At 55.1% G+C, this 26,067-nt stretch overlaps 2 pseudogenes; one reads left to right on the top strand and one right to left on the bottom strand.

Annotated features, from left to right (window-relative positions):
- The window catches only part of LOC137467576 (uncharacterized), a 441,429-nt pseudogene that overhangs the window by 400,445 nt on the left and 14,917 nt on the right, over positions 1–26,067 (bottom strand).
- LOC137467585 (class II histocompatibility antigen, B-L beta chain-like) lies at positions 6,150–8,302 on the top strand (annotated as a pseudogene).

The following is a 26,067-nucleotide window of genomic DNA, read 5'->3' as shown; positions in this document are numbered from 1 at the left end:
GTCCCTTCAGAAACAGGCTGGGCCAGTGACAAATGGGCAAACGAGGCATTTCTGGGAACAAGAACCTGGTCTTCCTGGCATCTGCAGCAATGGGAAAGGGCTGGGAAGAAGAAGCCAAGGGAAATAATTTCTGCTGTGGTTTACCAGCACTTGTTGTAAGACACAGAAAACAAGGTCAACTTGAAGGAAAAACCAAACCAAAGCAACAAAAGCACACGGAGGAAGCGAACTGCCAGGCTGTTGTTTTGGGAAGAAACGGCTGGGTCAGGCATTTTCAAATCAGGCTACAGACTACGGATGGCAGGAAAGGTTAAGGCAGGGCCCGGGCACGGGATAAGGCCTGAAGCACTCACCTGTCCAAGGAGCTGACAATGTTGGGGTTCTTCTTGTCCTTCAGGAGCAGGAGCTCATTCACAGCTCGTTCCCTGTTCTGCCCTCTCAGACTCATTTTCTTTATGGCCACCTGAAGGGACATTGCAGACCTTTAACTGGAGGAGTCTGTGGTAGGAGGCCGCAGCAAACACGGAGCGAGTCTTTTTGGCGCGACGGAGTCGGGCTGTGCCAAACTGCCTTGGGATGGGACACCAGAGCTCAGCAAGTGCCATTCCCACAGCCCATTGCTCTGCTCGCTGGGGGCTGCTTACAGGACACATGGCCAGAGACATTTGGCCTTGTAAGCCCTGCAGAAATGGCCCCTCAGCTGTCAGCCTCCAAGCTCTAACCACATTCTCTGCAGCTACAGTCTTCTCAAATGGCCTCAACACTCTCATTATTGTTCAAACACACTTTGCAAGCAGGAGGTAATTCTGGTTCTGTGCAAACAGAGCAAAACAGCCGGGAACCCTTTAGCAGTTCTATGGAATTTGGTCATGATTTCAGATGCAACTGCTCTGGTTGGGGTTGCACAACAAAGCAAAGACACACATCCATTGCCCTGCTTGCATTCCTTTGGGCACTTCAGAAGGACCAAGTCTGTCCCAGCTGTGCTCTGCAGGCTGACACGGCTCTGCCTGCAGAGGAGCAGCCTGTGCAGGAAAGCTCTGCTGGCCCCCAAAGCTGCAGCCACAGCTCCCAGCCGAGGGGAGAGCCCTGGAGAGCTGCCAGACGTGCTGGGCGTGTTGACACTGACCTCTCCTCCAGTGGCCCTGTCGAGTCCTTTCGAAACGGTTCCGAAAGCTCTGGAGACAAAACAGCAGAGAAGAAAGAAGCAGCGCTTTAGGCCCTGGCAGTGAAAGCCAGCCCAGACAGGAGATCTCTGCTGCCTGCAGCGTTCACAAACACCTGGGGGCATCGACCCTTCCAACAACAGCGCAGCAGCCACCAGCCCTCTGCCATGCAAGGTGTGCCAGAGAAAACTGGGACCCAACACCAAGGAATTGGGCTGGAGCAAATCCCAAATGTCCACGCTGCACTGCTTTAGTTCAAAACCTGAAGTGAGTAACGGGTGTCTAAAGAACTGGAAAAGAATGCATTCCATCCTTTTCCATTTCCTGCCTAAGACCTGCAGGATCCACAAGGGCCCTGCCATCAGGCAGGTGATGCATTTTCCCCCAGAGTGCATCAGCTCTGTGTCTGTTACTGAATGTATGGGCTCTACTACCTGTGCTAGAATAGAGCACTTATTACTTCAGCTCTGGTTTCTGTTTCTAAACCATTAGGTTGTTAATCCTGACCGGAGGATATTTTTTGAAGCAAAATATTTGAAAGAAATCTCCTTGGGAACTGTTTTCTGACAGTCACCAGATGGTGAGTGGCTCTTTTAGGCAATCCAATTCCAGGGGCAGAAGATCTTCCAGGTCCTGCTCCTTGCTGCAGGCAGGACACTGCCAGCCTCAGGGGCCTTTGACGGTGCCTTCTGAGCACAGGTATCAATTCTGATCAGGACTGAGGGACAGCAGGATGGCGCCCCAGTGTCTGGAGGTGTTTGGAGCTCTCCTGACTTCTCACTTGATCCTGCACCAGCACAACACCTGGGTCTGCTTGTGCAGAAGTAACTGCCGTGCACTTACCCTTGGCCAATCTGCTCCACTTCCAGGTATTTCTCGGCAGGCTCCGCCAGGCTCACGGTGTTCCCTGAAAGAAACCACGTGGAAGACGCTCCCTCCCAGAGTGAGACCCCACCTTGCAGCAGAGCCAGAATGCAGCCCCCCTCCCTGGGGCCGTCAGCCCCTTGGTCTCAGCTGGGGAAGGACAAGAAATGACCCTGGCACATTCAGCTGCAGAGCAGCACTGGGTGCAGCTGATGCCGAGACACACACACAGCACCCTGCTCTGGCACACAGGAACAGAGCAGACGTACTCAGCTGCATCAGGCACCACTCCCCTCTCCCCTCTGGCTGCAGGGCTGTGCTGCTGTCAGAATGTTCAGCCCAGGATCCCACAGCCGAGGGAGGTTCAGTGTCCTCTTCCCAAGCACAGGGAGCTTCTCCATCCTCTTCCCAAAACACTTCAGGTTTGCCATCATCTTCCCAAGCCAGGGGACGTTCACTGTCCACTTCCCATGCTGGGAGAAGTTCACCCTCCTCTTCCCAAGCCACAAGATGTCCTCTGTCCTCGTCCCACGCCAGGAGATGTCCACTGTCCTTGTCCCACACCGCAGGAGCCTCGCCACTGTGTTCCCACAGCGCGGGATGTTCGCCCTCGTCTCCCAGAGCAGCGGGAAGTTCACTGTCATCTCCCGGCACTGACGGACGTTCACCATCATCCCCCGGAACAGCGGGAAGCTCACTGCTGCCTTCCTCCTCTTTGGCCTCCTCTTTGGAAGCAGAGGGAGCCATAGGAGGTTCTGGTGCTGCTTTTGTGCCCTGTGGACAGAAAGAAAAGGAGAAAACTCCCAGGGATCCCTTTGCTGCTGCAAGGACACTGGCAGGAACTTTCCTTCAGCCTCCCAGGCTGGCACTCGGCTGCCAAATGCCGAGCTCACAACTTGCTGCACAATTCCAAACACCAAAGGTTCCTTTCCCACTCACTGAAGGAGGAGCTGCTCGGGATCCACTCATGAGGTGCCCTGCAACGGGAGAGGGAATGTGAACCAGATGCTGTCAGGAAAAAACCTGCCTGTGGTGGGAAATGCCCCAGAGCAAGGCAACCCTGAGAGAGCATTTTGCTTTCACAGCGTCCCTCCAGGAGCCACAGTCCCTTCACACAGCAAGAGAACAGCACAAAATACTGGGCTGGGTCAGCTCTTGGCTGGACAGGCAGTTCCAGGCTCTGCTGCCACAGACTCCCCGCTTGAGGGAACAGAACCCCCCAGAGCTCATTGCAAATGCTGAGCACGCCCCGCTGGCTGCAGACACCCCCTTTTCCAGCTGCAGCTGCTGCCAGGAGCTCTCCCAAAGCAATGGTGTCTTCATGGCAATTTGGTTACAAAGTCAGCTCAGGCCCAGAGGAAGAACAGCAAGCACACAGCAAGCCCAGAGCCACAGCATCGAGGGAAAACCTTGACTTACGTGCCAAGTGGGTTAAAAAATACCCCGCATACGCCACAGAGTACAGCGTGCAAACTGCAGCAGCCACGTGCTGGATCATTTTGGCTGCGCTGCACACGTCTGCAGACTGTAGCCCTGCAAGCACAGAAGGACACCCGTCAGGGCTGGGCTGGCTGCTGAGAATGCCTCGGGCAGGAGGATCCTCCGGCAACGAGCAGTGCCCAGAGCCACTCTGGACACTGAGGCCTCCGTGTGCCACAGCAACGGGAACACCTCGGGGACGTGGCAGTGCTCCTGTGACATCACAGCAGCAGCTCACGCAGAAACCGCCTGGAAGGTTCTCCTGTGTCACAAAGGAGCACAAAGAGCCCTCCCAGGGCACAGCCTGTTGCCCAAAGGATTCAGGAGGAACTCTGAAAATGCAGCAAACAAGGACACCCCATAGCCCAGCCTGAACACTGAGGAGGAACAAGGACGGCACCAAAGCAGAGCAAACATGACCTTTAGTCACTGGCACTTCTGGCTAAAACCAGCAAGCCGTGTTCCATCTAGGATCTTTGTTCTCGTTCTAAAAACAAGCAAGGTTCTCCACTCTAAATATAGAGAAGGCAGGAACTGGGCAGGAGGTGGGATGAGGAACGAGGAGAAGGAGGGAGAGGGGAAAAGGAGGAGCAGGAAGAGGAGGAGCAAGAAGAGGAGGAGCAGGAGCAGGAAAAGGAGGAGAAACAGGAGGTTCCAGTGCCCCCTGTGGCCGCAGTACCCTTGGCCCTGGGACCATCGCCCCCGCCTCATCCTGCATGTGGGAGGGGAGGGGGAGTTTGTCCCAAATCTATCGGGGGGTCCCTGAGAGCGTTTTTTTATTGGGGTGTGTTTGGAGCTTGCAGATTGTGGAATTGAGCCCCAAATATAGTCTGGGAGGCCCAAATAAACCCTGGGAGTTTTATTTCTCTCTCTCTGTGTGTGTGTGTGTGTGTGTGTGTGTGTAGGTTTGGATCTTGCAGGACCCCAAAGCTGAGCCCCTAGGGGGGATCTTTGGGAGTCCACGTGGCCATTGCCCAGGGTCACCAGGGGGAGGACATTGGTCCTGGGGACCCCCGGGGAAGCAGAGGAGAGGAACTCCTGGGACCCCCGGAGTGGGGAGAGAACAGAGGGGCGATCCTGGAGCTGGGGGAACCCCGGCTGGCTGGAAAGGGGGGGAGCCTTGAGAGGAGGGACCCCTGGGACCTCAAAGTAAATCATCAGGGGAGAAGGGACCCCATGGACCCGCAGAAGCTCTTGGATCATACCTAATCAGGATGTCGGAGAAGGGGGAACCCCTGGAGCCATTGGACCCCCATCACCCCAGGGAAAGGAAACCTCTGAAACGCCAAAAGTGGAGAGATCAGAGATCGGGAACTCCTGGGAGAGTTGTTTTGGGCTGAACCTTGATATAGTGGAGATTTCCATGGACACAAGACTCCTGCTGAGTTCTAGGGGTGGACTTGGGCAGTGAGGAGCCTCTACTCCAAGGTGCTCCCACCTTGGTTTTCCCCAAAGCAGGATTTGTCATTCCCAGGGCATGGCTGGATGGAGAAGGAGGAAAAGCCGCGAAGATCCTGCTGGAGGAGGGGCTGCAAATCCAGCCCAGGGAGCTGCAGGGAGGAAAGAGCTCCCCGCCCTGAGCCAGGAAGGTGGCCGGAGATCCAGCCGGAGCTCGGAGCTGGTGGAGAAGGCTCATGGCAGGGAGAAGCCACACAAGTGCTTGGAATGTGGGCAGGGTTTCAGCTGCAGCTCCACCCTGATGGAACACCAGAACACCCACACTGGGGAGAGGCCCTGTGAGTATGGGGAGTGTGGGGAGAGCTTCAGTGGGACCTCTGACCTCACCGAGCACCACAGGATCCACACTGGGGAATGCCCCTATGAGTGCTTGGAATGTCAGAAGAGCTTCAGGTGGAATTCAGGGATTGTCACTCACCAGCACTTCCACACCAGGGAGAGGCCCTGTGAGTGCCCCGAGTGCAGGAAGAGCTTCGTGCGCTGCTCCAGCTCCATCCCCCATGGGAGGATCCACGTTGGATGATCCCCAGTGAGCCCCGTTGGGCAGAGCCCTGGTGACCCTGCTCTGGGTGATCCCGGTTGGGTGGGGGGAAGGTGTTGGAGAGATTTCTTTCCCCTCTCCTTGTCCTGGTGTGATTTGGTTGGTAATAAATTCCCTCCCTGTGCCCGGGCCGGGTCTGTTGTGCCCGTGCCGGATTTGCTGAGGGATCTCTCCCGCTCCTTGTCCCCAGGCAGGAACCCTCGGATCCATTTGCTGTCCCTGTGCGGCTGCGGGGGGCAGGGACAGAGCGGCTCTGGGGGGTGCCTGGCATGGGGCCAGCGTCACCCCTCGCCACGGGCACCCCTGAGACCCCGCGCAGCCGGGCACACATTTCTGGGCACAGCTGAGCTCCCAGCTGCGCAGCGCCCCAAGGCTCCCCGTGCCTGGAAAAGCCCCAGCCGGGGCTGCAGCGTCCCGGAACCGCTCAGCCAATCCAAACGCAGCCAAAACGCGCTGCAGCCAATGAAAGCGCGAGGAATTGAGGAGTCATCGGTTGTGTGGCAGAGCCTCGGCAATCGGTGCCCAAAAGTGCTCGGAGCCAATGAGAGCGCGCGGCGCTGCTGAGCCCGCGCTGCTCCGGACTGGTGCTGCCAGCGCAGCGCGGCCGCTCTGGGGCTGGTGCTCCCTGGGCGGCGCTGGCCATGGGGCGAGTGGCGGCAGCTGGGGCCGTACTGGTGGCACTGGTGGTGCTGGGAGCCCCCCCGGCTGCGGGCGCGGAGCTCTCGGGAGAGCGGGGGGGGCGGGAGGCGGTGGGACAGGGGGGAGAATGGGGAAAAGGGGGCGGTGGGAGCCCGAAATTGCAGGGGGAGGAGGAGGAGGGGACCCCGAAAGGAAGAGCGGGAGGGGCTGAGGATTGGGGGCAGGTGAGGAAGGGTTGGGAGAGGGTGGGAAAGTGGGGAAAAGGGGAGGTTAGGACCCCAAAACTGAGCGGGAGGGGGGGCTGGGGATTGTTAGAAAAGGGTGGGAAAGGGTGGGAAAGAGGACAATGGGATCCTAAAAGTGAGTGGGGAAGAGGTTGGAGGTGGAAGGGGAGAGGATGTGGAAGGGCAAATGGGGGAAGGGTGGAAAAGAGGAAGTGGCAGCTCGGGCAGGAGGGATCCATGGGTGCCCTGGGCCACGGGCGGTGTGGAGTGGGGATCCAGGGTGGATCCCGGAGCTCTGGGCGTGCTGGGGGGGCACCCCCGGACCTGTGTCCTGCACACACAGGGGTGTTCCAGTACGTGGGAAAGTCCGAGTGTCACTTCATGAACGGCACGGAGAAGGTGAGGTACCTGAGCAGGTTCATCTACAATCGGGAGCAGTACGCGATGTTCGACTGCGACGTGGGGCACTTTTTGGGGTTCACCCCCTATGGGGAGACAGCAGCCAGGTAGTGGAACAGCGACCCAGACGTTATGCAGCAAAAAAGGGCTGCGGCGGACTGGCTGTGCCGGTACAACCACGAGTATCTCAGCCCGTTCCTCACGGAGCGCCGAGGTGAGCGCGGGGCAGAGCGTGTCCCCTCGGGCCCTGCCCTGGCAATGACCCTGGAGCCCCTCAAAACCTCCCTGGAATCGGCCCAGAGCCCTCAGCCCTCCTTGTGCCCATCCCCGAGACCTTGTGTCCCTGCCACTGACCCCCGTGGCTCTCCCAGTCCATCCCAGTCTCTCCCAGTGCCTCCCGGCTGTCCATCTCAGCCTAGCGTGGTGCTGCCGCCTCTCAGCCAATCAGAGCGCGTGTCTCTGATGACTCATCAGTTGCCAGGCAGACCCGCAGCGCCGAGTGCCCCGCACTGGACTCGGCCTCCCAGTGCCGCGCGCTTCGTTCCCAGTTCCTCCCAGTGCCGCCCCAGTCCCTCCCAGTCCATTCCCAGTTCACTCCTAGACCTCCATCCTCCCTCCCAGTGCCCCCCATCCCCTCCCATCTCTCCGAGTGCCTCCGCAGTCCTTCCCAGTCCATTCCCAGTCCCTCCCAAGGCCACCCCACCCCTCCCCTCTCTCTCCCAGTTCCCCCCAGCTGATCCCAGTCTGTTCCCGCTCTCTCCCAATGTCCCCCAGCGTATCCATCTCGCTGGTGCCCTCGAGCTCCCAGCCGGGGCTGCTCCGTGATGGATTTCTACCCTGCCCACACCCAGCTGAGGTGGTTCCAGGGCCAGCAGGAGCTCTCTGTGGTGGCCACCGACATGGTCCCCAACAAGGACTGGACCTACCTGCTCCTGGTGTTACTGGAAACATCCCCCTGGCACGGGCTCACCTGCAGCTGGCAGGTGGAGCACATCAGCCTGGAGCACCCCCTGAGCCGGCACTGGGGTACAGGGGAGGAATTGGGGGCGCTGCCAGAGCCACTGGGATGTGCTGGGAGCAACTGGGAGGGAGTTGGAGACAGCCTGGTTTCAGCTGGGAGAGGGGCTTGGAGGTGTGGAAGGGCTGAGAAGTGATTTCAAGGATGCTGGGGAGGGTGGGATGGGGTTCTGGCGGTCCTGCTGGACACTGGGAGGGAGTTTGGAGGTGCTGGGTGTGACTGGGAAGGATTGGAGTGAGTCTAGAGGAGCTGGAAGGAGATTGGGGATGGAAAAGCAGAGGTTGGGATGAGGTTGGTTGTGCTGGGAAGAGACTAGGAGGGTTCAGGGTGAGTCCTGGTGAGGCTGGGAAGGGACTGGGAGAGGGTTTGGGGTGTCTCTGAGAGGTTTTGGGAGGTCCTTACCCCTGCAGACCCCCCAGAGATGCCACTGGATGCCGCCCGCAGCAAGATGCTGGCAGGGATCGGGGGCTCCAAGTTGGGCTTCGTCTTCCTGGCGCTGGGGCTCAGCTTCTAGGAGCGTGTGTGCTCCTTCCCCGGGGCCCCCAGCCCGGTGTCACCCCCTTTTCTCTGCCCACAGAGCTTCTGAGCCGCCGCTGGCTGCAGACCCTCCCCGTGGTCTCGGGCCCGGCCGGGACCCCCCGCTTCATCCCCACGCTGATTTTTGGGGGGGTCGTGTGTCCTCCCCAACCCTGCTGTCACTCTGCCCCTGCCCGCCTGCTCCCAGTCTTCCCAGTAAAGCTTCCCAGTTAAACCCAGTCCAGTTTATGGGGGGCAGTGGGGAGGGACTTGGGGGTACTCAGCCTGGGCACACGGAGGGAATTTATTACCAACCAAACACAGCAGCACAAGCAGAAGGGAAAGAAATCCCTCCAACACCTTCCCCCCACCCAACGGGGATCACCCACAACAGGGCTTATCCACGATGGAGAGACGGGGACAGCCGAGTTTAGACCAGAAGCCAATTTCATTGAGGGTACCAGGGGTTTATACAGGGTTTTACTTGTGTGGTGCTCAGATAGGGCTCGATGTTTGCTAACAATTTCCCATTGGTTACACATTCTTCATGACATCACGGCACCTGGGAACATTATCTTATCACAAAGTCTCACAACAGGTTGCTTGGTCACTTCTTGCCCAGGGAGACTTAAACTGTGTCTGTGTCTCCCACAGTTTCTGCTCAGTCAGGCCTCAGATATCGGCCCCTTTATCAGCTCCATTGTTTTCCTCTCTGTTTTATTCCCCATTTGGGGGCACCAGGGCTCTGCCCAACGGGGGTCACTGGGGATCATCCAGCCTGGATCCTCCCATGGGGGATGGAGCTGGAGAAGAGCATGAAGCTCTGCCCTCACTCGGGGCACTCACAGCGTGAGTGGTGCCTCCGTTGGTGTTTGGTCAAGGTTGAGCTCTGTGAGAAGCGCTTCCCACACTCCCCACACTCATAGGGCCTCTCCCCGGTGTGGATGCGCCAGTGCACGGTGAGGTGGGAGTTTTGCTTGAAGCCGTTCCTGCAGTCGGGGCAGCGGAAGGGCCTCTCCTCTGTGTGAATCCGCTCATGTCTGAGGAGATCGGAGCTGGTGTGAAACCTCTTCCCACACTGGGGACACTCATAGGGCCTCTCCCCAGTGTGGATGCGCTGGTGTCTTCTCAGGGCAGATCTCCACCCAAAGCTCTTCCCACATTCCAAGCAGGTGTAGGGCCGTTCCCCAGTGTGGATCACCTGGTGCTGGATCAGGTCAGAGCTGTCTCTGCAACCCTTCCCACACTCCCCACACTTGTAGGGCCGTTCCCCAGTGTGCATCACCTGGTGGCGGATCACGTGGGAGCTGTGCGTGAAGCTCTTCCCACACTCCGCACACTCGTAGGGCCTCTCCCCGGTGTGGATGCGCCGGTGCCTGATGAGGTGGGAGTTTCGCCTGAAGCCCTTCCCGCAGTCAGGGCAGCGGAAGGGCCTCTCCTCTGTGTGAATCCGCTCATGTGTGAGGAGAGTGGAGCTGGTCTGAAACCTCTTCCCACACTGGGAACACTCGTAGGGCCTCTCCCCAGTGTGGATCACCTGGTGCCGGGTCAGGCCAGAGCTGTTCCTGAAACCCTTTCCACACTCCACACACTCGTAGGGTCGTTCCCCAGTGTGGATCCTCACGTGCTCGATCAGGGTGGAGCTCCAGCTGAATCCCTTCCCACACTCCCCACACTCATAGGGCCATTCCCCAGTGTGGATCACCTGGTGCCCAATCAGCTTGGAGCGGAAGTTGAAACCCGGCCCACATTCCAAGCAGGTGTGAGGTTTCTCCCTGCCATGAGGCTTCTCCAGAAGCTCCGTGCTCTGGCTGGATCTCTGGCCGCCTTCCTGGCTCAGGGGGGCTCTTTCCTCCCCACAGCTCCCTGGGCTGGTTTTGCAGCCCCTCCTCCTGCAGGATCTCCGGGGCTTTTCCTCCTCCTCCATCCAGCCACAACCTGGAATGAAAAATCCTGGTTTGGGGAAAAAACAAAAGGAGAGCACCTTGGACTGGAGGTTCCTCCTTGCCCCACTTCATCGCAGGAATTCAATGGGAATCTTGTGTCTGTAAGAACCTCCAAAGCACCAAGATTCACCCCAGAAATCCTGCAAACTTCAAGAGACAGATAAAAAACACCCCAAACCTCACAATTCAGCAAAAACCATAATTTCCTCCAAAAGATAAAGATTCAGCTGCCACATAAAACCAAAGCACCAACATTTAGCCAAAGCAAGCTCAGAAACACCAAGATTAACCCCGTGAAAATCCTGGATCCCCCTCCACAGTCACCTGCTGCATGTGGGGGGAGCAGCGCTCCTGGGGCTGGGGGAAGGCTGCAGATACAGGGAGGGGTGGAACCTTGTGCTGCTTCCTGTTTCTGCTCCTCCTCCTCCTGTGACTCTGCTCTTCCTCACATTCCTCTTCCTCCTGCTATTCCTCCTTCTCCTGCAATATCCCACCTTCTCCTGCCACGTCCATCCTTTGACCATTTTGTTCCTCAACCCTGCTTCTCCTTCCCTTCTCCTCCTGCCCCCAGGCCCAGCACCCACTGCCGGCTCCCTCTTCCCCCCAGACCCACAGCATCCCAGCGCAGGGGCAGGGATGGAGCTGGGGCAGGTCGGGCTGGGGCAGCGCTGGGCTCTCGGCCGCTTCCGCCCGCACTCGGTCCCCACTGCAGCCGCTCCCGCCAGGACAGCGCGGGGGGGCCCGGCCTTGGCGCTGCCCCACTCCCACCTCCCCAAATTCCCCTCGCGGGGGCGATGGGGCCGAGGGGGGGGCGCAGGTGGGGTCCAGGTGGGGAACGCTGGGAGCTGCGAGTCTGCCTGGCAACTGGTGAGTCATCAGCGCCCTGCGCTCTGATTGGCTGAGCTCTGCCTGAGGGCTGGGGCTGCAGCAAAGAGGGGACACCCTGCTCCAGGGGGGATGTCACGAAAACGGGGGACCCCCATGAAAGGAACAGGAGGAAAGTGTCTTTACAAACAGATGCTGTGAATCTGCTCCGAGATACGGCCAGGCACCTGTGCATAAGGAAGAGTCAAGAGAAGCCATCGGTTTCAGGAAATGTTATCAACTGATGACACAGACTGCTGCTCAGCCAAGGTCCTGCTCAATTCATGAACTTCCCGAAGAACAACAAAGACTTGACAGAGCCATGAATATCGTCTGCTATACAATAGTGGGGTGCATATGAAGGGGGTATGTAGCAGTTGGATTGGGAAGTCTGCACCTCTCAAGTACTTCAGCCAATGGGGAAAGGGAGAGGGAGATGTGGCCAGGAGAATTGGGATGAAAAGGAAGCTGTGTCCTCCAACAACTGCAGAGATCCCATGGGGAATGTCCCACGGCCTCTCCCATTTCTAGGAATGAAATTACTTTTACAGGACTCCTCTGTCTGCTTTGTGGACAGAAACCTCTGCTGATGTCAATTTTCCCGCACACCCTGGCGCTCATCCGGAATTCCTTCCACCGTCCGGGGTTGTGGGCAGGGAATGCAGCTGAAGGTGCCTCACCCACTTTGGGTGATCGGCTCCCTTGGCTGTCGGTGGCACCGGGGATCGATTGGGGACCCGGGAGTGACCAGGAGACAGACGAGGGACACATCAGGGGGGTCTGTGAAGAGTCAGCAGGGAGAGAGCACTGAAAATCTCAGCAGTGAGTGCACTGGGATCTTCGGGGAGTGAACATGGCAGGGCACCCAGGGAGGGGAGAAAAGGGAAAGCCAGGGAGGGGTCCTGGCCAAAGGGATGATGATCCCAAAATGTCTCTGAAGGATCCCTTGGGAGAATGTTGAGGTAGTTTGCACATTCCTCCAGAGGTAATTAAGGACATGGACACCCAGGGGGGCAATAAAGGAAGTGGAGAAGGGATTTGGACAACAGGGGATGGATGGTGTTGGTGTGCTGGGAAGGGATCGGGTGAAGGGCAGTGTGCAGCAATGTGGTGAAGGCAAGAAGCAGCAGGAGGAATCTATGTGGTGAGAAAAAGGATGATGGAGAAGGGAAAAAACAGAAAAATACAGAGGACTGGGATGTCTTTCAGCACTGTTCTATGCTCAGAATTTGCTAGCTGATCCAGATAATTTCCATTACGGGTTTCCAGGAGAGGAAAAGAAGGAGGTCAGGATGTCAGGGGGTTTCTCTGTGGTGGGCAGCGGCAGCACCGGGCGCAGAGGTGTGGGACTGGGAGCACGGGCTGGGGGCCTGTGGGGAGCTGCGGGGCCGGGCCGGGGCTGTGGGGCAGCCGGGGCTCAGCGCCGGGCGCTGCCTGACCCCACCAGCCCCGGGCAGGGCCGGCAGTGGCCCCCGGCCCCCAGGAGCCTGCGGGACGCCCCGGCCGCTGCCCGGCCCCGTGGAGCTGCCGGCCCTGCCCGCCGGGGGGGCCGCCTTTGGACACTGCGGCAGGACAGGGACCGGCTCTGGGATACGGGCTGGGGAGGGGACCCTGAGCACAGGGAGGAAAACAAAGCAACGTCTGGGAAATGCAGATTGTACATGGAAGGATCAGGGTTTTCTATTAAGCATTTGCTTTGGGTCGCTGGAGAAAGGAAAGACTTTGCACAAAGCTCAGCAGCTCTCAGAGGATGAGCACCCACAGGCAGTGAGCGCGGCTGCAGGAGTGGCAGAAGAAGGCCCTGGAGCACTTGGGCACAAAGGCACAGCAGCTGAATGCAAGAAGGGATGAGCAGAAGGCCAAGCTGAAGGCAAAGGCCATGGCACAGCTCCTACAGCCCCTCAGGGATCAACCCCAGGGCCCAAGGGGGCCCCGGCACCCAGGGGATGCGGTCGGCCACAAGCACCTGGCAGAGGCATTGCCCTCCTGGGCAGGGGAGAGCCCACCCAAACAGCCCCTGGGAAGGAGTCAGGGCTGTAATCCAAGATGCCATGGGTACGGCTTTTGCCATTGGCTTTGGCAAGAAGAAGAGCCAGACCCAGGGCTGATATTGAATTCTCTCCCTTGCAATTGATCTTGGGAATTCCTTACCCTAGTAATTCTCCACCCAGTGCAGGGTGGGGATAAGGGATGTACATTTAAAGCAGTCTGTGGCCAGAGTCCTGTCTCTTGTGAAATCTCTCCCACAGGAAGCTGGGCTGGCACAGAGCCTGCCTTGGCACTTTGCTGTTCCCAACATCCAAGCAGGACATCGGGCCCTGCCTAAGGAGGCCAAAGCAGCACCACTGGTGGCCAAGTGGCGTGGCCCATGCCAAGTGTCCCTGAGGCCAGAAACAGCCCCCAGCACAGCTGAGCACGGGGGGACCCCTCAGCCTGGGCTCCAGGGCTCTGAAGCCCCGGAGATTTGCACTTCCCGCCTGCAGCAGGAGCATGGGAGGCCCCCACGGAGCCTGCACTGAAGGCAGCGCAGCAGCAGCCAGGGCTCCACAGCGGGGCAAGCCCCTGGGCCTGCCCACACATCTTCTGCTCAAATCCTCTGCCTGGGCACCCTCCTTTGGCATCTCCAGCCACCGGGGCCAATCCTTGCTGCCACTGCTGCAGCTTCAGTGCTTTCTGGGCCTGCACTGCCACAGCTGCTGGCGAAGACAACGGCACAATTCCACTCTGGGTCTCAGCCACACTCACACACTGCGCTGCCTGGGATTGCACTGATGGAAAATACACCAGGTCATAGACTTTAACATTTTTAACATTTTATTTCTCTACTCAGCCTTGGTTTGCCTTGGCCTCAGGGAAAGAAATGGTTAAGGTTTTTTTAAGGGATGTTCCACCACTCAGTGGAGATGAGTTTAACATCTCAACACTCTGGGAATGGCCCAAAAGATTCCCACAAAGATAACGCCCAGCAGCAAACAGCAACCAACACCTACCCCAGACACTGCCCCCGGCAGAGCTGGAGACACCTGCTCTGGAAAAGGCTGAGAAGGAAATCCAGCAGTTCCGACCTGATGAACAGCAGAAGCCAAGAAATCCGGGTCCAACAGGAACCCAAATACTAAAAACTGCACAACTTGAAACTACAGAACATTAAACCAATGGATTTAGATTGGTTCAGACTGTATCAAGTATGGGAAAAATCCAGTTAAACCCACGTGTCATGGAACGATATTCTCTGCACACCCGGGCTATGTGGGGATGGAATGATTTCTGCTGCAGATCCTGGCCAGAATCAAGGAATGCCTTGACCCTAACACTAAACATATTGGTGGAGTTTTTCTTTTTCCTGCACTTTCAGTGCAAAATTTATAGCAGTAGAGTATTTTTTGCAGCAATCCCACTTCAATATTGCCGGTTAGGTTTGGGCCAGGGATGTGAGAATGAGTTTTTACTCCGAAGAGAAGTAGAAAATATTAATTGCCACGGAATTTTCTTGTGTATGTTTGTGTGAGAGATACCAAAATTTTGGTCTGGATTTTTCGACGTTCACCTTAAGGCTGCATTTTGCAAAACAAGGAAAGATTTACAGGTGACCCTTTCACTCATAAACAGTAAATAGATGATTTGAAGGAAAAATAAAAAAAGCAGCAGGTTGTGGGGGGGGCACATGTGAGGCTGCTGAAGGCTGCTCTGGAAGAGAAGTTGCATTCCAGGCAGCCAGCAGAGGAGCTTTAGAAATGCAAATTAACACTGCTGGGGCAAAGTGGGGACAATGGACCTGCCTCTTCTTGCCTGGGGCAGGAATTGGGCTGATTCCCTCTGCCCCTCACCCCAAGCTCTGCCTGCCTGCACAGATGGAATCTGCACAGCTGAAGGCAGAGCCCATGGTGAGGATCTCTGACTCTGCAACAGAAATGGGTGAAGCTGCAAAGGGAAACAGCAAATGGAGAATGTTGTGAAAACTTCACTAAAATAAGGGGGGATCATCCCTGTGCCCACTCCAACATGTGCTGGCACTGTCTATGCTATACAGGGAGTATCAGAGCACTGGGGTTTTTGCTATAACAAGTTCTGGGAAATCAGTTGGAATTCAAGTATTTGATGATGTAATTAGACATTAGAGATGCATTGGACTTTTTTTGGTCTTCAGCTTCTGTTTATTGTTACCTTATCAAAACTTCATCACACTGTCTGCACCAGACTCTGCGTGCAGGAAAAGCAGCACAAAAATGGCCAACAATCTCTTGTTATAAGGCATTTTGAGTCTAATCAAAAACTACACCATCCAATTAAGATGTGACATGTTGTTTTGTGTTTTTATACCCCTGTAACTGTTCTGTAATGGTTTGCCCCTTCACCCCCGTTTTCTCCCAATGGTTTCCCCCTGAGCTTTCCTGCCTTTCCCTCAATGCCAATCTCCCTGAAAATGCTCAGTCATTCCCCTGTCCCCTCCCTGGCACCCTGTGCATCACTTGGTTCCCCATCCCACTCTCCCAGAATCTTCCACCTTGGGCAGAGTGAGTGGACGAGGGCCAGGGGTCGCTCCCTTAAACTTCCCCCATTGGTTTGTGTGTCTGTCTGTCCCTCCGCCTTCCCCTCCCCCAAATCCCCCCACTGGGTGGTGGGGGTCCCTTCCCCCTGGTCACCATCCTGGTACTTAAGACAATTGTGAGAGCCTCGAGAGCGCTTTCGGCTGTCGGCTTGGATTAAACTTGAGACTTTTTCCCCGGCCTTGAGTCAACTCCCTCATTATCTCCTCGGACGCTGCCTCTCCTCCTTACAAGGCAGACAGAGAAGCGCTCTGTCTTAGCCACTCCCCGAATCTTCTCGAGAAACAGGGGCGTGTCTCCCGCAGCTGACTGTGCCTCGGCTGGGCAAGCGAAGCCAGGGAGCTTCAGGGTAGGCACTGTGGCAGTGACACCTAAATTATTTTCCTTTTGTCCCAGGTTGAAATGCAAGATGTTATTCATTTCCCATCTGTGAGCAGTATCTTCTTACCTTTTCTACCTGCTCCTTATCTCTTATCTTCTTATCTTTCCCTCCCCCGGGAGGATATCTGTTGTTAATGGCCCATTCAATGTCACTGCATGACTGTTGAAATTACATCATCCCATTGTGGGATGCTCCGCCCAGAGGGAGGAGACAAGCATTTCCTGACTGAATATAATCTGGGCAGTTTACCACTGAGAACAGCTGGGGTTTCTCCAGTGCACCTTCTGAGGAAGATTACACCCTTCTACAAGATCTGACAGAACCACATCGGCCACTTTGGGAAGACTGAGGCCATTCCAGTCTGGACTCCCACCACCACCAGAGTGTCAGGTTGTATTCTGACTCTGTCAGTGGTTGTTTTCTTTCCTTTTGTATTATTGCATGTATTTAGTTTTTTTTTTCTTTCTATTCCTAATAAATTGTATTTCTGACTTGAAGTCTCTCACTGGTTTTCCTCTTCAAACCAGAACACCAGTCTAACCCAATAACTGACCCCCAAAGACCCGCAATGCAGATTTTTCTACCCAATTACAAGATACCACCTAACCCAAGAAGAAAAAGGAAGAAGAAGAAAGAAGAAGGGAACTCAAGACGACACCCTATATCCTCCATCTTGAACCCATCTATAACATACTAAAAATCCTAAAACCTAAATGTCTCACCCATGTGACATACTCCACTACTCTCTACAATTCTCTACAATCTCTTTCACACTTTTGTGGTTTCTAGTTTACCTTGAGGCTTTGGAAGTTTTCTCCATGAATGAGGGTCAAAGTCAGTGCTGCCCGGGGGGTCAGGAAACCCCAGAGTAGACAGAGAAATATTCCCAGTGCCCTGGGTTTCCACATCAGCAGGCGACAGTTATTGACAGTCGAAGGGTCAGCGGCAGGGGTCCTCATCACACCCGTTCCTTAAATGTTATCAGGCCATGCAGACGGTTTTAGCTACTTCCACAAGTACTTTAAATCAACATTAGCTGTTTCACAAATATCTCTGAGTTATTCTTGTCAGTTAGTTACAAAAATAAAAGCATTAGTTATTATTTCACAACTGCAGCTACTTCTGCAAAAGTTAACATTCGAATGCAAAACACGTAGCATCCACTTCAATACGTTGCAAAAGCCAAAACTATAATGTATGTTTTTCACACTGTCCACAAACTAAAATATCATCCATGAATGATGTTCTGAGGATATGAGCGACACAGGGGACAGCGCACTGGCCACAAAGAGCCGACAAGTTGTACGACAGCAAAAGCAGTTAAAAGTGATTACAAACTGTCCTATATCAAAATCAGCTCATGTTTCATGTTGTGATTAGGAATAAGTTGCAGAAGTCAACAAAATATAGCAAAAGCCACCAACTACATAGTTCTTTATAACAAACCCAGGGCAGGTTTTTCCCTTGCATGGAGCACTTGGGCATTCCCGGGGCTCCTTCTGCCCTCTTGCAGAGCCGGTGGCATTTTCCACCACCCACAGTTTGTAACCAAGAGTCGGGTGCAGCCGAGAAGGCTCCAAGCGCCTCCTTCCAGGCTGACTCTGCAGATGCCGAGGCTGCTCTGGGCTCTGCCAGGGCTCTGCTGGGGCTCAGCTCTGGGCGAGGCTGGGCCCGCTCTCCCCTCACATTGTTCCAGGCAGCTGAGTCACACAGGGAGAAGGAAGGGACACGCCAAGGGAGTTGAGGTTGAAGAGAGTTTTTATTCAAAAAACTGCCATGCAAAACAGGCTGTCATAAGAACCGTAACAAACAGGCTGTCCTAACTACCTTAACCAACTAGCACTACTAACTACCATAACTAACTGGCACTGCTAACTACCATAACTAACTAGTTGTCCTAACTAACTACTGTAACTAAACGCTGTCCTCCAGTGCTTCATCTCCTCCTCTGCTGCCTCAGTTGCTTTGCTGCGGTGATCAGAGGGGTCAGGCTGGAGAGAGGCTTGGCTGATGATAAAAATGGGTGCTGCCCAAAGGAGAAAAAAGAAAGAAATGAACCGTTACTTTCCAGAGTCAACTTCCTCACAGGCTCTGTTGCAACAGGACAAAGGGAAATGGTCTGAAACTCAGGAGAGGGAAGCAGGCTCAGATGAGATCTGAGGCAGAATTTTTTAGCAGGAGAGTGGGGAAGCACTGACAGAAGGTGCCCAGAGATGTGGGAGGTGCCTCCTCCCTGGGAAAATCCAAGCTCATGTCAGGCAGGGCTCTGAGCCACCTGAGCTGCTTGAAGATGGCCCTGCTCGCTGTGTGGCCCCAGGTGCAGATGACCTCGAAAGGCCCCTGCCAAGCCAAACCAGGCGAGGTTTCTGCTTGCTTTGCGTGTGGAAAGCAGCGAGACCGGAGACCATCGGAGGGGGCCCCACAAGAAAACCCCTCCCTGGCGCTGCTGCTTCCCCTGCAGCCGCTTGGCATTCACCTGCAGCAGCTCCTGGGCAGACCAGCGCCGCTCCTCGTCCGGCTCCAGGCTGCACTCGAGGAAGTCCCGCAGCAGAGCCGACAGGCGCCTGGGCTCCTGCAGCTGCGGGGTCCCGTTCTTCCAGATCAGAGCGCAAGCCTGCAGGAAAAGCAAACTCAGCGCTCTGCCAGCTTCCTTCCCACCCACAAGTGCTCACATCGACCCTGGCTTCCCAGCCCCAGCTCCAGGGGCACTTTCCTCCCTGGCAGAGATGCTGCTCACAGCTCATTTTTCTATGCCAACCAAAAAACCCTAACCCTGGTGCTGCCACAGCCATTGTAAAGAGCTGGTGCACTTGCTTCACATTTTCAGGTCATCCTCACAGCCAGAAGAACTGAAACAACGTAAATCCCAAAGCAAATTGTGTCTGGAGACTGCAGAATATGTGTCTGTGTTGAGGTTCCAGTCCTCTGGGAATTCCCTTCCCCATGTCCAGAAACCTCCAGCTGCTGCTCCCAGTGCAGGGTCACCCTGTGCACACAGGCCTCTGCAACCACGGGAGAATTGGCCTCTTACCATGGCCCTCGTTTCCCTGAAGTAAGGAGGTTCTCCTTCCACCATCTCGATGGTCACAATTCCAAAGGACCAGATGTCCACCTTGGGGCCGTAAGGAGAACTGGTGACAACTTCTGGGGCCATCCAGTGAGCAGTGCCCACCATGGAGCTGCGCTGGTCCTGCTCAGGGCTGAGCTGAGCGCTGAGGCCAAAATCAGCTGAGGACAGAAACAAACACTGTCAAAGGCAGCTGGAATGAGGAAACCAAGCACAAAGACTCCCCGCTCTCAGGCTGAGAATGCAGCAGTGAAGTCAGCTGGAAAAGTCCTCAGGGCTGTAGCCAAGGAAAGATGGGACTGAACTGGACCCTTAAAGAAACCCTCAGCTTTCGTGCAGTTGCTTTTACTGATTCCCTTGCAGCTTTAGATTCCAACTCCTGCCCCTCTGGGAGGGCCATTCCCAGAGCAAAGGCACCCCTGACAGCCTGCTCCTCTCCTGAGCTCTCTGCAGGGGCAGCCGCTCTCAGCTGGCAGCAGGGGCCAGGCAGTGCCCCCAGCAGCCCTTGTGGGGCTCTGGCTGTCACTGGGAAGGAGCCCCACAGCCGCACCCCGGGAGCGCCGTGCCTGGCCAGGAACACCCACCCAGCTTGACAGAGCCGTCCATTCCCAGAAGGATGTTGGAGCTCTTCAGATCTCTGTGGATCACCCGGTTCGAATGGAGGAAATGCAGGCCCTGCAGACACTGAGAGAGAACAAGAAACACGAGGGTAAAAACCAATGGCCGGAATATATCACACAAGAAAGGACAGTTTAGAATTCTGCCAGCAGCGACTTTGCTCTGACAGGCCAGGAGTGCAGTGCAGACAAGCTCCAGGCAAACGGTTCAAGGCAAAGCTGAGAACAGCACATCAAATCCAAAACAGACAGAGAGTGCCACAACAGCAGGAAAGAGAACAAGAACAGAGCAGAAGTGCAGTGCTGCTGGCAGGCCGTTCACTGCAGGGGCTCTTTCTTCTCCAGCTCATAAAAACAACAGAGAAACAAAGCCCTGAGCCTGGAGCCACTCCTGCTCTCACGCCCTGCTGGGAAGGACCATCGTGTCCAAGGCATGGCAGTCACAGGCAGGATCCCTCACCTCCCGACTGACAGCTGCCATCTCTCCTTCAGCCATGCGTGTCTGTCTGACAACGTCCTGCAAAGTTCCTCCATCCATGTATTCCATCACCAGCCAGAGATCTCCATCAACAAGGAAGCTGGAAGAGGAAAGCAGTGGCATGGAGACCAATGTGCAGCGCTCAATTCTCCCATGGAAGAGCCTGGAGTGGAGTTTTGTTGCCAGGTCACTTGTCAATGAGGACAGAATCCGATGGAGAGACATTCCTGCCAGGCTGCACAGCCCTTGGGATCTGCACAGTCTAAAGGAGGAGACCCCTGTGAGAAAGGAGAGGCCTGAGATGGCAAGCAGGTGAAAAATGCAGTTTAGCAAAGGCCCAGATCAATGTGGAACCACAACACTGGCCCCCAGCTGGTTCAGCTTCTGAACTCATCAGTTCCACCCTTCCCTGCAGAACAAGGCAACACAGCTCCCAGGGTTATCCAGGGGAGGAGGCCGGGCAGCACTTGGGACAAAAGGGGTCAGAAAACCTTTCAGAAAGTCCCTTCAGAAACAGGCAAGGCCAGTGACAAATGGGCAAACGAGGCATTTCTGGGAACAAGAACCTGGTCTTCCTGGCATCTGCAGCAATGGGAAAGGGCTGGGAAGAAGAAGCCAAGGGAAATAATTTCTGCTGTGGTTTATCAGCACTTGTTGTAAGACACAGAAAACAGGGTCAGCTTGAAGGGAAAACCAAACAAAAGCTACAAAAGCACACGGAGGGAGCGAACTGCCAGGCTGTTGTTTTGGGAAGATACGGCTGGGTCAGGCATTTTCAAATCAGGCTACAGACTACGGATGCCAGGAAAGGTTAAGGCAGGGCCCGGGCACGGGATAAGGCCTGAGGCACTCACCTGTCCAAAGAGCTGACAATGTTGGGGTTCTTCTTGTCCTTCAGGAACAGGAGCTCATTCACAGCTCGTTCCCTGTTCTGCCCTCTCAGACTCATTTTCTTTATGGCCACCTGAAGGGACATTGCAGACCTTTAACTGGAGGAGTCGGTGGCAGGAGGCCGCAGCAAAAACGGAGCGAGTCTTTTTGGGGCAATGGAGCCGGGCTGTGCCAAACTGCCTTGGGATGGGACACCAGAGCTCAGCAAGTGCCATTCCCACAGCCCATTGCTCTGCTCGCTGGGGGCTGCTTACAGGACACATGGCCAGAGACATTTGGCCTTGCAAACCCTGCAGAAATGGCCCCTCAGCTGTCAGCCTCCAAGCTCTAACCACATTCTCTGCACCTACAGTCTTCTCAAATGGCCTCAACACTCTCATTATTGTTCAAACACATTTTGCAAGCAGGAGGTAATTCTGGTTCTGTGCAAACAGAGCAAAACAGCCGGGAACCCTTTAGCAGTTCTTCGGGATTGGGTCATGATTTCAGATGCAACTGCTCTGGTTGGGATTGCACAACAAAGCAAACACACACATCCATTGCCCTCCTTGCATTCCTTTGGGCACTTCAGAAGGACCAAGTCTGTCCCAGCTGTGCTCTGCAGGCTGACACGGCTCTGCCTGCAGAGGAGCAGCCTGTGCAGGAAAGCTCTGCTGGCCCCCAAAGCTGCAGCCACAGCTCCCAGCAGAGGGGAGAGCCCTGGAGAGCTGCCAGACGTGCTGGGCGTGTTGACACTGACCTCTCCTCCAGTGGCCCTGTCGAGTCCTTTCGAAACGGTTCCGAAAGCCCTGGAGACAAAACAGCAGAGAAGAAAGAAGCAGCGCTTTAGGCCCTGGCAGTGAAAGCCAGCCCAGACAGGAGATCTCTGCTGCCTGCAGCATTCACAAACACCTGGGGGCATCGACCCTTCCAACAACAGCGCAGCAGCCACCAGCCCTCTGCCATGCAAGGTGTGCCAGAGAAAACTGAGACCCGACACCAAGGAATTGGGCTGGAGCAAATCCCAAATGTCCATGCTGCACTGCTTTAGTTCAAAACCTGAAGTGAGCAATGGGTGTCTAAAGAACTGGAAAAGAATGCATTCCATCCTTTTCCATTTCCTGCCTAAGACCTGCAGGATCCACAAGGGCCCTGCCATCAGGCAGGTGATGCATTTTCCCCCAGAGTGCATCAGCTCTGTGTCTGTTACTGAATGTCTGGGCTCTACTACCTGTGCTAGAATAGAGCACTTATTACTTCAGCTCTGGTTTCTGTTTCTAAACCATTAGGTTGTTAATCCTGACCGGAGGATATTTTTTGAAGCAAAATATTTGAAAGAAATCTCCTTGGGAACTGTTTTCTGACAGTCACCAGATGGTGAGTGGCTCTTTTAGGCAATCCAATTCCAGGGGCAGAAGATCTTCCAGGTCCTGCTCCTTGCTGCAGGCAGGACACTGCCAGCCTCAGGGGCCTTTGACGGTGCCTTCTGAGCACAGGTATCAATTCTGATCAGGACTGAGGGACAGCAGGATGGCGCCCCAGTGTCTGGAGGTGTTTGGAGCTCTCCTGACTTCTCACTTGATCCTGCACCAGCACAACACCTGGGCCTGCCTTTGCAGAAGTAACTGCCGTGCACTTACCCTTGGCCAATCTGCTCCACTTCCAGGTATTTCTCGGCAGGCTCCGCCAGGCTCACGGTGTTCCCTGAAAGAAACCACGTGGAAGACGCTCCCTCCCAGAGTGAGACCCCGCCTTGCAGCAGAGCCAGAATGCAGCCCCCCTCCCTGGGGCCGTCAGCCCCTTGGTCTCAGCTGGGGAAGGACAAGAAATGACCCTGGCACATTCAGCTGCAGAGCAGCACTGGGTGCAGCTGATGCCGAGACACACACACAGCACCCTGCTCTGGCACACAGGAACAGAGCAGACGTACTCAGCTGCATCAGGCACCACTCCCCTCTCCCCTCTGGCTGCAGGGCTGTGCTGCTGTCAGAATGTTCAGCCCAGGATCCCACAGCCGAGGGAGGTTCAGTGTCCTCTTCCCAAGCACAGGGAGCTTCTCCGTCCTCTTCCCAAAACGCTGCAGGTTCGCCATCGTCTTTCCAAACCAGGGGACGTTCACTGTCCGCTTCCCATGCTGGGAGAAGTTCACCCTCCTCTTCCCAAGACGCAGGATGTTCTCTGCCCTCCTCCCACGCCAGGAGATGTCCACTGTCCTTGTCCCACACCGCGGGAGCCTCGCCGTTGTGTTCCCACAGTGCGGGATGTTCGCCCTCGTCTCCCAGAGCAGCGGGAAGTTCACTGTCATCTCCCGGCACTGAGGGACGTTCACCATCGTCCCCCGGAACAGCGGGAAGCTCACTGCTGCCTTCCTCCTCTTTGGCCTCCTCTTTGGAAGCAGAGGGAGCCGGAGGAGGTGCTGGTGCTGCTTTTGTGCCCTGTGGACAGACGGCAGCGTGAGGGACGGGAAGTTCTGTCTCAGTTATCACCTTATTTACCCTCAGCTGCACATCCAGCTGCACTAAGCAGAAATTGGGTTCGGAGCTGTTCAAACTAACAATGGGCTAAAGTCCACATTGCCCCTTATTCTTGGGAATTCGATATTCCACCATGGCTAAAGCCAGCAAGCAATGCTCTGCCTGCAAAACCAGACCTGCAGCTCTTCAAAAGCTCTTCAGCAGAAAAGGAGAAAACTCCCAGGGATCCCTTTGCTGCTGCAAGGACACTGGCAGGAACTTTCCTTCAGCCTCCCAGGTTGGCACTCGGCTGCCACATGCCGAGCTCACAACTTGCTACACAATTCCAAACACCAAAGGTTCCTTTCCCACTCACCGAAGGAGGAGCTGCTCGGGATCCACTCATGAGGTGCCCTGCAACGGGAGAGGGAACATGAACCAGATGCTGTCAGGAAAAAAACTGCCTGTGGTGGGAAATGCCCCGGAGCAAGGCAACCCCGAGAGAGCATTTTGCTTTCACAGCGTCCCTCCAGGAGCCACAGTCCCTTCACACAGCAAGAGAACAGCACAAAATACTGGGCTGGGTCAGCTCTTGGCTGGACAGGCAGTTCCAGGCTCTGCTGCCACAGACTCCCCGCTTGAGGGAACAGAACCCCCCAGGGCTCATTGCAAATGCTGTGCACGCCCCGCTGGCTGCAGACACCCCTTTTTCCAGCTGCAGCTGCTGCCAGGAGCTCTCCCAAAGCAATGGTGTCTTCATGGCAATTTGGTTCCAAAGTCAGCTCAGGCCCAGAGGAAGAACAGCAAGCACACAGCAAGCCCAGAGCCACAGCATCGAGGGAAAACCTCGACTTACGTGCCAAGTGGGTTAAAAAATACCCCGCATATGCCACAGAGTACAGCGTGCAAACTGCAGCAGCCACGTGCTGGATCATTTTGGCTGCGCTGCACACGTCTGCAGACTGTAGCCCTGCAAGCACAGAAGGACACCCGTCAGGGCTGGGCTGGCTGCTGAGAATGCCTCGGGCAGGAGGATCCTCCGGCAATGAGCAGTGCCCAGAGCCACTCTGGACACTGAGGCCTCCGTGTGCCACAGCAACGGGAACACCTCGGGGACGTGGCAGTGCTCCTGTGACATCACAGCAGCAGCTCACGCAGAAACCGCCTGGAAGGTTCTCCTGTGTCACAAAGGAGCACAAAGAACCCTCCCAGGGCACAGCCTGTTGCCCAAAGTGTTATAAACGCCAATCACTTGGTTTTTAAAATTTATAAAGGTTTAATAAAAATAAATTGAAAAAAAATTAATACAAGTAAAGTACTAAAGATTAAACAATTAGAGTTAGGACAATTAAAGAGACAATAACAGCAAAAAGTTACAGCCCGGGCTGGGTACCTCTCTCTGGACAAAAGTGAGCCAGGAGAAGGACCCCGATAAAAAAGAATTCCGTCCTTAAGAGGGGTAACGTGTTGCATACACAAATCACTTCATGAATATGCATATATTTATTTAAAACAAGAAGTTCGTCCGGTACTTGTTGAGGAATTCCTGTTAATCCCAGGCGCCTTGAAGTCTAAGTCGAGTTTGGAGAAGTTCGGTTTTTTTGTTGATAAAGAAAGCCATAAATTCCTTTCCTCTGGAAGATTTAGGGGTTTTTGTAATTGTTATCTCTGTGTGAAGAATTTCTTGATTATCTTCTCCTTCTCTTGAGCAAAAAGAATACCACACACACATATTTTCTATTTTAACTACTAAAGCTTAATTTCAATTACAAAACTACATTTACTATATTATTAAAATGTTACTACAGCATAACTTTCCAACCTAGCATAATACATATAGTAAATATCTGCGTAGAGCCATATAATCTGCATTTTTCACACAAAGGATCCAGGAGGAGCTCTGAAAATGCAGCAAACAAGGACACCCCATAGCCCAGCCTGAACACTGAGGAGGAACAAGGACGGCACCAAAGCAGAGGAAACATGACCTTTAGTCACTGACACTTCTGGCTAAAACCAGCAAGCCGTGTTCCCTCTGGGATCTTTGTTCTCGTTCTAAAAACAAGCAAGGTTCTCCACTTTAAATATAGAGAAGGCAGGAACTGGGCAGGAGGTGGGATGAGGAAGGAGGAGGAGGAGGGAGAGAGGAAAAGGAGGAGCAGGAAGAGGAGGAGCAGGAGCAGGAAAAGGAGGAGAAACAGGAGGTTCCAGTGCCCCCTGTGGCCGCAGCACCCTTGGCCCCGGGACCATCGCCCCCAGCTCATCCTGCAGGTGAGAGGGGAGGGGGAGCTCATCCCAAATCTGTCGGGGGGTCCCTGAGAGTTTTTTTTTTTTAATTGGGGTGTGTTTGGAGCTTGCAGATTGTGGAATTGAGCCCCAAATATCGTCTGGGAGGCCCAAATAAACCCTGGGATGGGTGGGGTTTTTTTTTCTGTGTGTGTGTGTGTAGGTTTGGATCTTGCAGGACCCCAGAGCTGAGCCCCTTGGGGGGATCTTTGGGAGTCCACGTGGCCATTGCCCAGGGTCACCAGGGGGTGGA

Source organism: Anomalospiza imberbis, unplaced genomic scaffold (genome assembly GCF_031753505.1).
Source record: "Anomalospiza imberbis isolate Cuckoo-Finch-1a 21T00152 unplaced genomic scaffold, ASM3175350v1 scaffold_69, whole genome shotgun sequence".
In the NCBI taxonomy this organism is placed as follows: Eukaryota; Metazoa; Chordata; class Aves; order Passeriformes; family Viduidae; genus Anomalospiza; species Anomalospiza imberbis.
Note: the sequence above shows the minus strand (reverse complement) of the source record. Positions and strands in the feature narration are given on the sequence as shown.